Below are 14,056 nucleotides of genomic sequence, written 5' to 3'. Positions count from 1 at the left end.
TAATTTATAGAAAATCATCTAGAAATACAGAGCAGGGGAAAAGACTCAGAATATGTGTTGATATGAAGCACAACACAATTGTCTTACCTATCAGCAATACAAGTCCTAGTGCTTAAGAACATGATGCCTTTAACACTAGCATTTAACAAGTGTTAAAAGTAGTTCAACAAAAGCCCCATTTTAAAAAAACGCAGAAATCTCTTCATGCTTCATAACAAGCTTTTATTAAATCGTATAATTTCAAAGTCTAGAATATGATTTGGCTCTGTTTTCCATATAATTACTCATATTTGCATATCTTTTACAAATTCTGAAATTAGCCTTGCTTTTCGTGTCTCAAACTTCGCTAATAAAACCAACTATTTTTCCACAGATATGACTGCCAAAGAACCCACCTCTAGAGAGACTGTGCAATGCATATACATCCTTTGTATGTTTTCTTTTTTTCCCTCCACACCAACATATTAAGAAAAGACTAATAAACCTTTACAAGTCACAACACCTTTGCAAGTGACAGAAAATACACTGGTGGAGCTTTACCAAACAAAATGAACAAATTCCTGTAATATATAATGAAAACTCCCATTTTGGCAGCTTTGAAGTCAAACAATGCCCTGAAGCACTTCACAATTAATGCTTTTAATAGCATTTGCCCCAAAAGGCAACTGTCACACCCATCTTCAAGAATGGAAAGAAAGACCAGGAAACTACAGGACAGTCAGTCTCACCACAATCCTCATGAAGATCTTAGGGCAAATCATCCTGGAAGTCATTTCCAGGCTCACAAAGGACAAGGTGACCGGGAAGAGCCAGCACCGATCTGCCATAGCCAGCAAGGCTTTTGACATCGTCTCTCACAGCATCCTTGCAGCCAACCTGGAGAAATATAAGCTGGATAAGTAAGCCTGCAAGGTAGAATTAGTGACTAGTTACTTACTGTCTTTCCCAGGGGTCAGTACTGGCACTGATACTGTTAAACATCTTAACTAGTGACCTGCACTATGGGATTGAATGCACCTGCAACAGTTTGCAGATGACACTAACAGGTGGAACTGCTGATATACTGGAGGGCAGAACCGCCATTCAGACAGAAAACTCATGAAGTTCAAACACAAATGCAGAGTCCCACAACCAGGTTAAAACCACCCCATGCAGGGCAGCTAAACATACTGGACTGCACTAGTAAGAGTGTAGAGAGCTGGTGGAGAGAAGTGATTATTCCCCTCTACTCAGGGCTTGCTTAGACCACACCTGGACTTTTATGTCCAGTTTTGGGTTCCCCAATACACATCGGCACAAAAAAAGAAGTCCAAAAGAGGGCCAAGACAATTGGGGGGCTGAAGCCCATGATGTAGCAGGGGAGGCCGAGAGCTGAATTTCTTCGGTGGTGGGGATTGCTACTTCCACTACCTAAAGAGAAACTGTAGAAAAGACAGGAACAGGCTCTTCTCTGAGGTGCACAGCAAAAGGACAAGAGGCAACAGGCATAAGCTGCAGGACAAAGACTTCCCATTATATACAAGGAAAAATTCTTCAGGGACAGCAACTATGCATTAGAACAGGTTGTCCAGAGAGTGGTTGTGGAGATTGCCCATGCTTAGAGATTTTCAAAGTCAAACTGGACAAAGTCCTGAGCAACCTATTTTAACTTTTGCTTTGAGCAGGAGGTTGGACTGGAGACCTCCATTATTCTATGATCCCCTGAAAGAACAGCAGGACATGCTTAATAGCCACAGACTCTAGAAAGCAGCTATGTCAGTGACAGTTGCATGTGATTATGGCAGTCATAATGAGACTAAAATGGTTGTAGTAAGAATTTAACAGAAAAAAAAAACTAGATATTGAAGAAAACTGACAACAATTGAAAGGAAGGAAAAAAATTTAGTTAGAATAGAATATCTAGGGAGATAATCATTCAAAAATATAACTTCGACATTGAGGATACTTCTACATACAGGATTTGTACGTAAAAATAAAGGAGTGGATGGCAGTAATGAACAATCAAGTAGCAAAACTCATGGTAAAAGAAAAAACTAGAAGATCTGTTTGACTGAGCAGCCAACTGAGGCTTGATGATAATGATGGTTCTCCCATGCCCACTAAGCAACAGGAGAAAGCTCAGGTTGCTTAAGATGGGGGAGCAGGTCAGTAAGAACTAACAAAACTGTAAATATAGCAAACTAGAAATGAATACAACAAACTGAAAAGTTCAAGTTTGACCAAGGAGCAAAGGAGAGTCAGTAAAGGAACACAGAAKAATGGTACAATGAAAAAAGCAGGTCAAGTAGCCGCGATGGCGTCAGTGCAACAGCAGTGGAAGTTGAAGTTTCCTTCTCATGGTGCAAGATGAGGAAGGACTTAAGTGCTTTGGCCTTGTTACAGATAGACACAGAAGGTTTATCATCAGTCCATCTTTTCCCAAATATCGTTGGTGCAACTGCACTAAAATGGTATCTGAAAAAAGCAAATAGGTCAATGAAAAAGAATATGCTTGAAACTATTTGACTATAATGATCAAAGTACGATGGAAACAAGAACACTAAAGTTTTGAAAGAAAGAATCTATATTTGATCTAGCTCAGGCTTCCTTTGTGTCAGCACTTTAAATAACACAGCAAAGATGCTGACAATACTTTTGCAACATTACTGTGAGAACTACTCAAACAAAATGAGGTTTTAAAGACTATTTACATTTAACTGATGGCCTGAATTGCAAATCTCAAAAGAAGTTTACCACCATATCCCAGTTTTCACTGTACTTGGCATATGTAGCAACAAAGTAAAGGAAATGGCAAAGCAAAGTCACTCTTGATGTAAAAATGATTCCTGATCTTGCCTAGCTTCTAATTCAAAATTCTATTCAGAATATCCCTTGTTTACCATTCATGGAATCAAGATGTGACTATGAAGACTTCAAGCACTTCATTATCATCTTCATAAATACTGAAGTTCCTTTAACAATCTATATAGCCACATTTGCTATCAAAGCAGGTAACTGCTGAAAACATGACTCAAGAGGAAGTTACTGTTGATGTTCATTTATAAAACACAATGACCTTGGAAATTATTTATTCTCATAATGTGAGAGAAAACAGTAATAGTAAATAAAACACCCAGCACAATTGTGTTAGTAACAGTTGTGTGCAATTAAAACTTGCAACCTTCTGGACAGAACCCCTGTTATGTTTCTTTTTCACTAGCTTCGCTTGTGCTCACCAGTGGAAAGCACAGCTCCCACGCTAGCCCTGCTGAATTACGGACATAGTTCCAGAGGGCCTAAGAAAATTCTCAAGTCTAGATCTCAGCTCAAAGCATGAAGTATAGCATGCATGGAAACAACTGGCACAAGAAGTGGAATACAGAGCACCCTCAGCATAACATTTCTGAGCATTCATCAGCAGTTAAGAGTATCTAACACTGCAAATAAAACCCAGACATGCCACTCATTTTATAGCTTCTACCATGACTTTTCCCACCAGGTGCAGTCATAATATATTCTCTGCATCGCACTCTGCAACAGTGGACTGTACTCAGAGTAAAAGCCTTTTCCTAACCATACAGACTTTATCATCCCTTAAGGAAAAAATAGTGCTGTGGCCATTGCTAAATAGCAACCTGTAAATTCCACTATTTGTTATGAAGAAACTAGCACTTTAGGTGTTATTAAGCAGCAACTTATAAATTTTGTTTTTCCTTAGAAAATAAAAAAGCCCCGAGAAGCACTGCTTAGCAGTAACGTGTAAATTCCATCCTCCAGTGTAAGAAAAATCATCTCTGATTGCACCACATAGTTCACGCAACATGTCAGATACTTGTTTTATTATACCTCAAGGTGCACTGGAGCTGCTTTTCCTATACAGAGATATTTACAAGTCATTGCTTAATATTACTTTTTGGTATTATCCCCTGGAAAGGGCTGAGAAATTTACAGGGTGTTTCTGAACAATACCAACCTTTTATTCTGCAATGGAAGGTGGAACTACTTAAAGCGGTGCCCCATAGGTCTCACGGTATAGCATATGATTTGGTATGATTCTGCAAGGTCATTATTTTTCCTTCTGAAACACTTCAGTGTGTTGCTTTCTTCTGAACATTTAATGTGACATTTTATGCTTTTCTTCATATAGCAAGAGCTTGAACACCAGAAACTGGTATTTACATTCAGTGCAATTAATCACAATTCAGAGCAAGGGAGTTGGGAAGAAAAAAAAAAAATCAAGCAGTAATACAAAATGCAATAAAGTTACTGCTCCTAAAAATCTCTGAAGAACAGTAACTGGGTAAATCGGCACAACAACCAAATGGAGACATTTTCTCTGAACTGGAAGGAACATATGTCAATTTTTAAAATACTAAAAAAAGACATTKTAGTATTTTCAATAAAACACAAGCAGCTAAAAGTCAGCAGGATAAAATTCACAGTCTTTCAATACCAGAGACAGTGAATCAGAAATAACAGTCAAAACCAGTGAGACAAGCTTATTTTAACCAAAAAATAAGCACAATTTTAGCTGCTTGTCCCCTTTGAAATGATTCTTAAGCAACACATGTTCATTATGTCTGAGTAAAATTTATAATTACAAAATGCCCACCTAGCAGTCACATGAAGAGTATACTAAAGCCACCAAAATATTTTTTCGTAACCACAGGCAGATTATAATTGACAATGTAATAGATTAAAGGCCACTTTGTTACTTCTCAGTGCCACTCTGTCCTTACAATGCTGTAATTATGAGTGGTCAAGTAGATCTTTAATTTGCACGCTTCTTCAGAATACTGATTATCCGCCTTCTGCAGACATCTGCAAATACATATATCAAAGCTGCACACTCCTCCAGAATGCTAACCAGGGCCCATTGTTCTTGCAGGCTTTTTAGAGCTGCAAACCAACACACCAGGGTCAAACAAGTCCAGTTAGTCATTTTCTCACAAATTGCAAATATAGAAATAAGGTTCTGTTCTCCCCAGAAGTTAACACATTGCATGGATAAAAGCATTAGACAAGATGACACAAGAAACACAGGGAACACTAACAAAATTCAAAATATATCTTGTTAGTCACTGGAGAAATTCCAGCATTTCTTTAAGAGTAAGTTGTTTTCATGCATTCCTACTTAAGTCTCAAAGAATACATACATRAAAGCACTGTAGAAGTATATAACCATCTTCACTGGGCACTGGCATTTATTAGATATTAAAAAAATCATTCCATAAGAACAAATGTTTTGGAAGGTAGAGAAAATTTACATTCAGATATAAAATCAGACTATTCATAAATAGCAATCCTTAGAATAAAGATAAAATAGAAAGACAGAAAAATTGAAGAATTATTTATTTATGGAAGAATTGTTAAATTTGTATTAGCTGAAAGAAATGAGTATGAAGCAATATTATCAAACACCAAGCCAGGTGTTTAAGCATTCAAACTGTGTGTGTTCATACATATATAAACACACACACATATATATATTCAACTGATCTCATCAGCACAAACAGTATGCCACCTCACAGTATTAAATACAACAGATAGTAGATTTTGCCTCATATACAACCAAGAGACCACAAACCTCAACTCAAGTCTAAAACACATAAAATACTTATTCAAATGAAGCGCTCAGAGAAGACTTTCCCCAGCTGGCAAGATGGAGTTGACTACTTTGAGCTTCTGCAGCAGCTTGTCTTCCTGAAGATAAAAAGTCATTTCTAACAACTAGGATAGTCAAGAACTAGATTTTTTTTTTTTTTTTTTTTTTTTTTTTGAGTGAGGTTGAAAGATTGTCCAAGCAGCTTGGGAATTTCCTCATTGGCAATTTTTTGAGAAAAAGTTAATTAACAGCGACAATGGCCACAAATTGTAGCTTGGGAGGTTCAGCTGGGCATTAGGACTAAGAGTAGAATTGCCATCCTTAGAAACTTAGCTAGACAAAGCCCTGGCTGACCTGATCTTGTGTTGGCAGCGGTTATGCTTCAAGCAGAAGATTGAACTAGACAATTTCTAGAAGTCCCTTCCAACCAGGAGGCTGCCCAGMCAGGTTGGGGAATCTCCCAATCCTGGAGATTTGCAGCACTCAACAGCCAAGTCACCGAGGAACCTCCTCTCAAGTCCAAGTTAGCTCTGCCCTGAGCAAGAGTTGAAATGAGATGCCGTAGAGTCCCTTCCAACCTTAATTATTCTATGATCTAGCTTTAAGTGTAACATGAAGATCATCAGTTACAATCTGTGATATGCCCCTGGATATGGACCTGGTTTGTCCTTGGCTATGCTTACAGACAAGCCAGATCCAAYAGAAGTTAGCCACACAAGGTCTACAGCTGGTAAATTTGATGCTGGAGACAAGATTTAGCATACAGAGAGTGCGAGTTTCCAGCCCACAGCTATACTGCTCAGTGTCAGAGCTACAAAATAAAAGAGCTTCCAACACCCAAAGCTTCTTTTCCATCCTACAGTATATTAGCATAGAAGGACTAAATACAATATTTAACTGTTAATTTGCTATTTCATCAGTTCGGAAACAGCATAGTAGAAGAGCATGACCACTTAAAATTGCACTAATCACTTGTAAGAGCAGTTAGAAATTGGAAAATAAATTTCACATTATTTATGTCAAAGCAGACCTGGATCTTTGGGCACAGCTTTGAATTTTTCTTCTTCAGAAGTTGTTCTTTAAGCAAGCAGAGATTAGAAGCAATATAACAATTACTTAATCACTCTACTACTTTGCCAGTTAACTTAGAGTTGTATTGGTGCCAGCAGCTGAAGAGAAAATGTTCTCAGTGATCAACACCTCTGACACAGCATCTCATCATGCCAGGATACAGAGCAATAATTGTAATTTAATAATGTTGTCTGCAGTGCCTGGCCAGTGGCTGCTAGTACAGGAAAATAAGCCAGTACAAGCAAGACGGTAATACCGCAATAACCTATAAGATGTCCTTTCATTTCTGTTTCTGGTACAACAGGCGAGGTTAATGCTGAGTTCGAGATGGGAAAGCACATTCAAAACAAATTAACTCCCCAACTCCAATCCTGCCATAAATCTTTGAAAAAGAGCATGAAGACTAACCATACTAAGCACAATAGGAGTCATCCTCTCTATCCACCCAGCTTCTTCTAGATAAATTGGTTTAACATTTATGACTAAACATCATCAAGATAGAGAGCAATACCTATCCCAGCTCCACCAAAACTGCATTGTAATGCAGTGTCTCAGCAGCGCATGTGGTTTTATGTCAGCTTTCGCTCACGCATTGGAAACATTTCTGTGGTCACGGCCCCCACAGAGACAGAGCCAGGTCTTACAGAGCAGGATGGTTCATCTGAACTATGCAATACTGGGTACAAATCTCTTCTGGGTGCAACGGTATGCCTTTGGTAGTCTTCAAGGAAAATTTGGGGGTTTTTTGCTTTAGGCTGAAGCATTGAAAATAATGCACCTGTGTGTTCCTTAAGCTACAGAAGAGATTAACAAAGTGAGAGGGTTTATTTAATAATTGTCTAATAGGCTACCATTCTCTCTCCATAATCTTTTCTTAAAAATCACTGAAAAATGCTGTATCTTATTTAGAGCATACAATCTATTATTTTGTTTCGACCATTTTTGTGTGCTTGTTTTAAATACAAAAAAGTGGAAGTTCCTATCAAAATGGAACTCGCTTGTCACTGCGAAACATCAACATGATGCTAAATCACTAAGCTCTACCATTTCTGAACTTTCTGTAACTATATAAGTAACAACTTAAAAGTTAAGCCTATTTAATTAAATTCAACAGAACATACCCCCTTCCAAAATTGTTTCAAAGTTTGTTGCATACGTAATTGTTTTAGATTAGCCACTGTATTTTAAAGAAATTACCTCTTTTCCAATTAGGTTAGTCATTATCTATTCTGACATCTATGTTTAACTGGCAAGGATTCAGACACTCAGGCTAAATAATTCCATTTGCTATGTATTAATCATTTAAATAGTTTGCTATCTCCTATCTGAGCATCTTCAGGATAATTTCAGCTGTTTTTCCCATTTATACCTGATTCACAGAAGAATGACAAACAACAATGCCATTTTTGAAACTAGTAACAATGTCATTGGAAATGGTTCATTAACATTATGAAATAGGCATTGCACTCTCCCTGTTGAGACTATCTGCATTGTGAAAGACACTTAAAGACAGTAAGATCCAATTTAAATCACAACTTTTATTAAAATTCACATGTTGAAGTTCTTGATGACACCTGAAAATGTTCACAAAACAAGTCAAAGCATACAGGGCGCCCTATTTCATTGTCCAGCAGATGTCACTCAGCTAATTTATTAGATTTAAAATTAATTTAGGTATAGTAGCATGCTTTTTTTTTTGAAACAAGTTATTAACTCATCCTATGGAAAATACTGTAGGCAAATACTTTGGGAGTCCACTTCTGGAGTCATTTTAATATATGAGAAGACCCTCAATCTAGTGGGCACACTAATACACAAACCTATACAGTAGTAGTCCCTTCATCATAACGTCCTCAAAACATTCCATAATACCAGAGGACCAAACTAAATGGTATAAAAACAAAAAGCAGAAAATATCAGTTTGCTCCTAATAGTGTTGGCCAACACTGTCAGAGAAGAGGATCAGTAACACTATACACAGAAAACCAAATAATTTTGAAGTCCTGAAAAATAAATGGGATGAAAATATATAGTAAAACATTCAGTGTTGTATACTTAGGGGCCCATAATAAAAGATGGCGCAATAACTCAGGATCTTACCAATTGCAAACAGTAAAGATGGAAGATAAGGATTTATTACACAATGACACTGAGCTATTGTGATACACCTACAAGAAAGTTTTTTTGAACCTAAAGATGCATGACAAATCCTAACCAACAACAATAAGGAAGCACTGTACAAGGGCCTCCTGGTGAGACTGTATGTGTACTTCCGTCCAGGCCTAGACATGGATATTCAAGAAAAGTGAACAAGTTCAGAGAAAAGCTGCTAGGATCATTAGATGAACAGAGGACCTGACAGCTTCAAGCTCCAAAGTGCAGAAGCAACTAGCTCATGCACAAATGATTTGTCTAAAGTATGTTCATACTTATATCAGACATCTCCAAAGTTCTGCAGCCACTGCTGCAGGTTATCCTTCCCAGTTAAAGGTGATCTCTGTGTAAAAAGTAACTAAAGTAACCAGATCCACTGCTGCAGTATGTTTGCTGCCTGTCTTTGTCCTTGCTCTTTCTCCCCCAACTCCGCATTTTTTCTTCCTAGAGGGGATGGGGGGCAGTTGGTAAACAGAGCTCTTATGTTAGCCCATTTCTATCAGTTTGCTTGCTAACTCATAACCCAGAACTAACATTTTACCATGAAAGTATCCAGACATGCTGTTTCCTCTATTAAAATCAATCTGCATTATGTTTCATTACCTTGGTTTTGCTAATGCAAAATGCTTATGTAGTTAAGAGCATTGCTGATGGTGGTGATAATCATTTTGCACAAAATTAATCTCAAGGGGCTTCAGAGTAGTGCAGATTTACCAGAGTGAACACCTAGCCCATTAAGCCTAGCAGTCTTACTAATTTAAGCATTTAAAGACACAGACAAGTTTTACTTGCGACAACTAGTTTAAATTTGGCATTTTTTTCAAAAATTAAAAGAAATCACATCCAAACACTGTTTTGAAGTAAAGGTAACGCAAAGTTTAACTAGCTATATATTTGATAGCTTTGTAAGTATTAAGATCAAAGATATGAGCTGGACAGCAGAAAATCAAAACTGCCTTCAAAAATATTTCTCATACAGGAAGTTGAGTCTTTTTTGTTCCTTTTTTTTTTTTAGTACTCAACCTTGGCTTCTTTGAAGGGACCTACTAATCTAATAGGTCTCTGTATTATGCCCCCTAGGTTGAAACCATTACACTAGGCAGAACCAATTGTTTTGATATGTGGAAAAGTACAGATGTACCTGTTGAGAGGTGACAGAGCCATTTGTTGAAAATAAAGCATATTTTATTTCTCAGAGATGCTTGCATCTTGCCTAACCTATAGTTCATGATCTCCCCAAACTCCTGGGTAGACACATCTCTGTCTTAATATTCTGCATTATACTGGTACCAAGTTGCAATCATCTTGCTTCAGAATATACATAAGTTATTCTGTGGTGGCTGGCTGTACCCAGTAACCGCCTTTTTCAATGTCACATCTTGTAACCAGCTCCAATTTCTCAGTTTTGGCAAAGCTGACATGCCAGAACTTTAGCATGACACCATGACATTGCCAACTCACCTGGTAACAGGCCTTTTCAAGGTTCACAGCCCTGCTCCTTATTTAAGCTTTTCCTGTTAGGTCAAAAGAGGGCTGGGAGACTAGCCTATCATAATGGTCTATAAACTCATCACGAGGGAACAYGGATGCAAAACCAATCTTCATTAAAATAGTATAGGTGTTCAGCCTGTTGCATTCATTTCCTCATTATTCACCACACACTCAGCAAGACATCACGTCAAAGAGACATGGTACAACAAAACCATACAGACCAAACTCACTGGTGAGATGATGCAAGGACTTCAAGCTCTTTTCCAAGAGGCTCAAAAAATTTACGGTCATTTTTGAGACATCTCATATCCTATTGAAAAAGAGAGAATGTTCCTCCCTCAACACACAGTGCAGTGCAATTCTCTTCCACTCTGCCAGTTATTCACATTTTCCTTGGTTGATCTCCAAATTATTAGAAAAAATATCACTTTAGAATCCAGCTGTCTGTGCTAGATTTTAAACTTCCACCCCTTGCTGTTGTAGCTGAGCATGTTCCATATTAAAATAAATAGTAGTAGTCAAGTCACTAATGTGACGATGTAACTTCTCTATTTTTCCATTAAAAAAATGAGTCCCTACTTCCACAGATACTTCCAGCATCTGTAATAGTTACTCTTATCACTTTTACAAAGCTTTTAATAATTAACTGCATTAACTAATTAATTTGACATTAACCAATTAATCCGCTGACCAAAGAGGGAGAAACTGGCACTGGGAAAAGATTAGTCTGGAGGTTAAATTAATTAAAAATAGTACAGTAGTGACAGAATTTAATCTCATACTTCTCATGAGAGCATGGAATCACTCACAGCTGCAGCAATTTCTGATAAATCCATGGAGAGATTTCATGATGGGAAGGGAATTATTAGTGTCATCCCTGAAAGTGTATGTGCTCATTCAACAGTACCTACATTAAGCAATGTTAAAATGTAAAAATTGACCAAGCCAAAAGAATCTATCATTTCAGTCAGCATGCGATACATGTCTTTCAGTATCAATATCGATGCATTCAAGTGCATCAATAAAAATTCAGGGGGTCAACATTAGTGGTCAGGAGAACCAGAACATTCTTTCCAGTTTGTCTTTATCTGTGAATATACTTGAACAGTTAAGTTCATTCTTAATGTTCTGCTTTTATCAGGATAGCTTTTAGCTCAAAAACTTGAAAAGCAGGGAGCGACTTTAAAATATGGTCAAGAAAAAAGAAAGAAAAAACTATATGTGCTTCGGGGGAAAGAAGAGAGGAAGATAAATAGACCTGGAGGCAGGCAGAGAGGAAGAGGCTATCACGTTAATCTCACAAACTACTAAGCAACAGAGCTGTAGATACATACCCAGCTCAACAAGAAGGATGTACACCTGAAAGTTGTCCTTCGCACTTAAGTAAACAGAACAATACACCCTGGAGCATACAAAGGACAAACACATTGTACTCAGTCAGAACTACTTCTGACCTTTTTAATGCTGATGAATGGAGAAATTGGTCAATGATTCTCTTCCGATTAACAGAGAAGCTCCTCAATTAACAGAGGGACTTGCCTTTGACAGGAGTTCAGCTGCACCGAAACTGTTGTCTGTGACCTAAAGGAAGTTGTAGCTCAAGCTACAGCCCCCCCCCCCCCAATGTTTATATAGAAGGCTAAAAAATTTTTTTTGAAGAGTGGGTATGAAATACTAAGGCTCTGCTGTATTTCACTCCAAGGTGCAACCACCACTCAGATAGGAGCAGAGGCAGAGCAGACTGAGCTGCAACGGACCTGCCAGGTGCAAGCACAGGCAGAGGGATAAAGCACTAAGGACATGGATTTACAAAGAAAGTGCGCTTCATCCTCCACGTTGTTTCTTCTCAGCTCACTTACCTGTCTTCAGCTACATGCGTTTGCCCAGAGCAGGGTGTGCAAAGGTACAAGAAACCAGCTCCTCCTTTCCACAGGAAAAATAAGTTTAAGCCTGCACAACTCCTTTTCCCAGCTTCACTGTTGTGTCCAACTACGCCTGGGCGCAATTGCAAGAATGAGATGCACAATGCTCGAAATCTGCTGCTGATATACTGACTAAAACCAACTTCACAATGTACCAAAGCTAAGTACTGAAAAAACACAAGCAGATTCTTCTCCTGACCAAGGCAATGATTATGGTTCTCACTTGCATAAAGAACCCAGCAACAACAGCAGCAAAGGGCCACGGACAAAACCCCCCCCAAACACAACACCCCACCCACCCAAAACATATCACATCACTCTGAGGAAACTATTAGCAGCTGACATCTACAGCAAACACCTCTGGGCCTGAACGAAGAGAGGAACAACTGGATTCACACACAAATTCAGTGGCAAAGAACATCAGAAAGAAGCACAAGAAGATGGAAGTACAAGATACTGCAACCACAGGACCTTCCTAGCACATATAAGACCAGATTTTATTTCTTCTGCACTAAGCTACTGATCTCCCTCTGCAAATTTCTTTTGGAGCATAATACAAGAAATCCTGAATACAGGCACTTCCTTCTAAAGCAAGGTTTGAACTATCCAAGCATATGGGCTGCTTTGAACGGAGGGTGGAAAAAAAAAAGTGAACTTAGATTCCCCCCACCTTTAACAGAAGGCTGTTATGCCTTTGAAGCATATTGTAACAGAGTGTGTCTTCAGCTAAAAGCCAGAATGTTTTTCCAGCTTAAACATAATCATAATCCAAATGGCTTCACAGTTATTAACTCGAGCACGAGTGGCAAAGTAGTTGTGGCAGCACAGGTTCCAGCATGAACTGCACGATTCTGCCTCAAAGCTAAGTAGCCATGTTAAGCGTTCCTTCTGTGAAAGGGAGATATTTTGTCCTGCTTTTAGTATTTTGGACAGGACATGTTATATATGCAGGCAGAACATAACACTACACCTTATGACAACAGCCACGTTCGCTAGGTGGTACTGTCAGAAAAATAATAGTAACACTAATAACTAGAAGTATTAAGACTAATCAATATATAGAGAAATGACAATGCATATGTAAAATGTTCATTGATAAACTATGAACCACAGAATACAACTGATTTGGCATCACAGCTAAATTGTTATTGATTTGTGTTGAGATTTTTCTCCTCTTGGTAGTATTTCTAGATTTATCTAACTATATACTATGGCTCATAGTAAAGATGAAATCTATTATAAATTCTGCACATCTGCTGAGGTATACCATTCCAAAATTAACTCTCTTGAATTTGGGGCATATGAAAGGCATTCAGTTTCCCAATATTAACTCCTCTTAGATCAAGTCCTAAATTTAAGACAGTTCACATTCTTCAAATTGTAGAATAAAAAAAATTCTCTTTACTTTGGGGTCACAAGGAATGAGTAAAGACCGGTATTTTTTTAAACACTTGCTCAAACAGGAACACATTCAACTGACAATGCTAACATTTAAGTGGCTGAATAAATCAGTGACTTTATTTAGAATTTAAGTATGATGTAAACAAAGCTTTTGAAGCTCAAGTCATGAACAACTGATTAAATCTAAGTTCTTGTTACAGTTAATGCCATTCCCTTCTTACATGGGATTTAAATCTCTTATCAACAGTTTTGACATCCAATAGCGACTTCTAGCATCTAATATAGATTAATGGGTTCAGGCATAGCTACTCAAGGCCCACAAGTACAACAATAATCAATTAGAGATGCAGGCCAACATCTTTGAAAATGCTGCCTGTAACATGAACTGTGGGGGTGTAAACTTGTAAGCATGAACTGACAAAGTTACAGTAAC

At 38.0% G+C, this 14,056-nt stretch overlaps 1 protein-coding gene across 7 annotated transcripts in view; it reads right to left on the bottom strand.

Annotated features, from left to right (window-relative positions):
* FHIT (fragile histidine triad) overlaps nt 1-14,056 on the bottom strand; it is a 624,940-nt gene that overhangs the window by 520,508 nt on the left and 90,376 nt on the right. For 6 of the 7 annotated variants that reach the window (XM_026088087.1, XM_026088088.1, XM_026088085.1 and 3 more), the window contains one exon: nt 729-876. The exons of the other annotated variant lie outside the window; for it this stretch is intronic. The gene's annotated coding sequence lies outside the window, so the exon portion shown is untranslated. The remainder of the gene's footprint in view (nt 1-728; nt 877-14,056) is intronic. 7 annotated transcript variants of the gene reach the window in all.

This window comes from Apteryx rowi, unplaced genomic scaffold (assembly GCF_003343035.1).
Source record: "Apteryx rowi isolate R43461 unplaced genomic scaffold, aptRow1 scaffold_75, whole genome shotgun sequence".
NCBI classification, from domain to species: Eukaryota; Metazoa; Chordata; class Aves; order Apterygiformes; family Apterygidae; genus Apteryx; species Apteryx rowi.
This window is presented reverse-complemented; position numbering and strand designations above follow the sequence as displayed.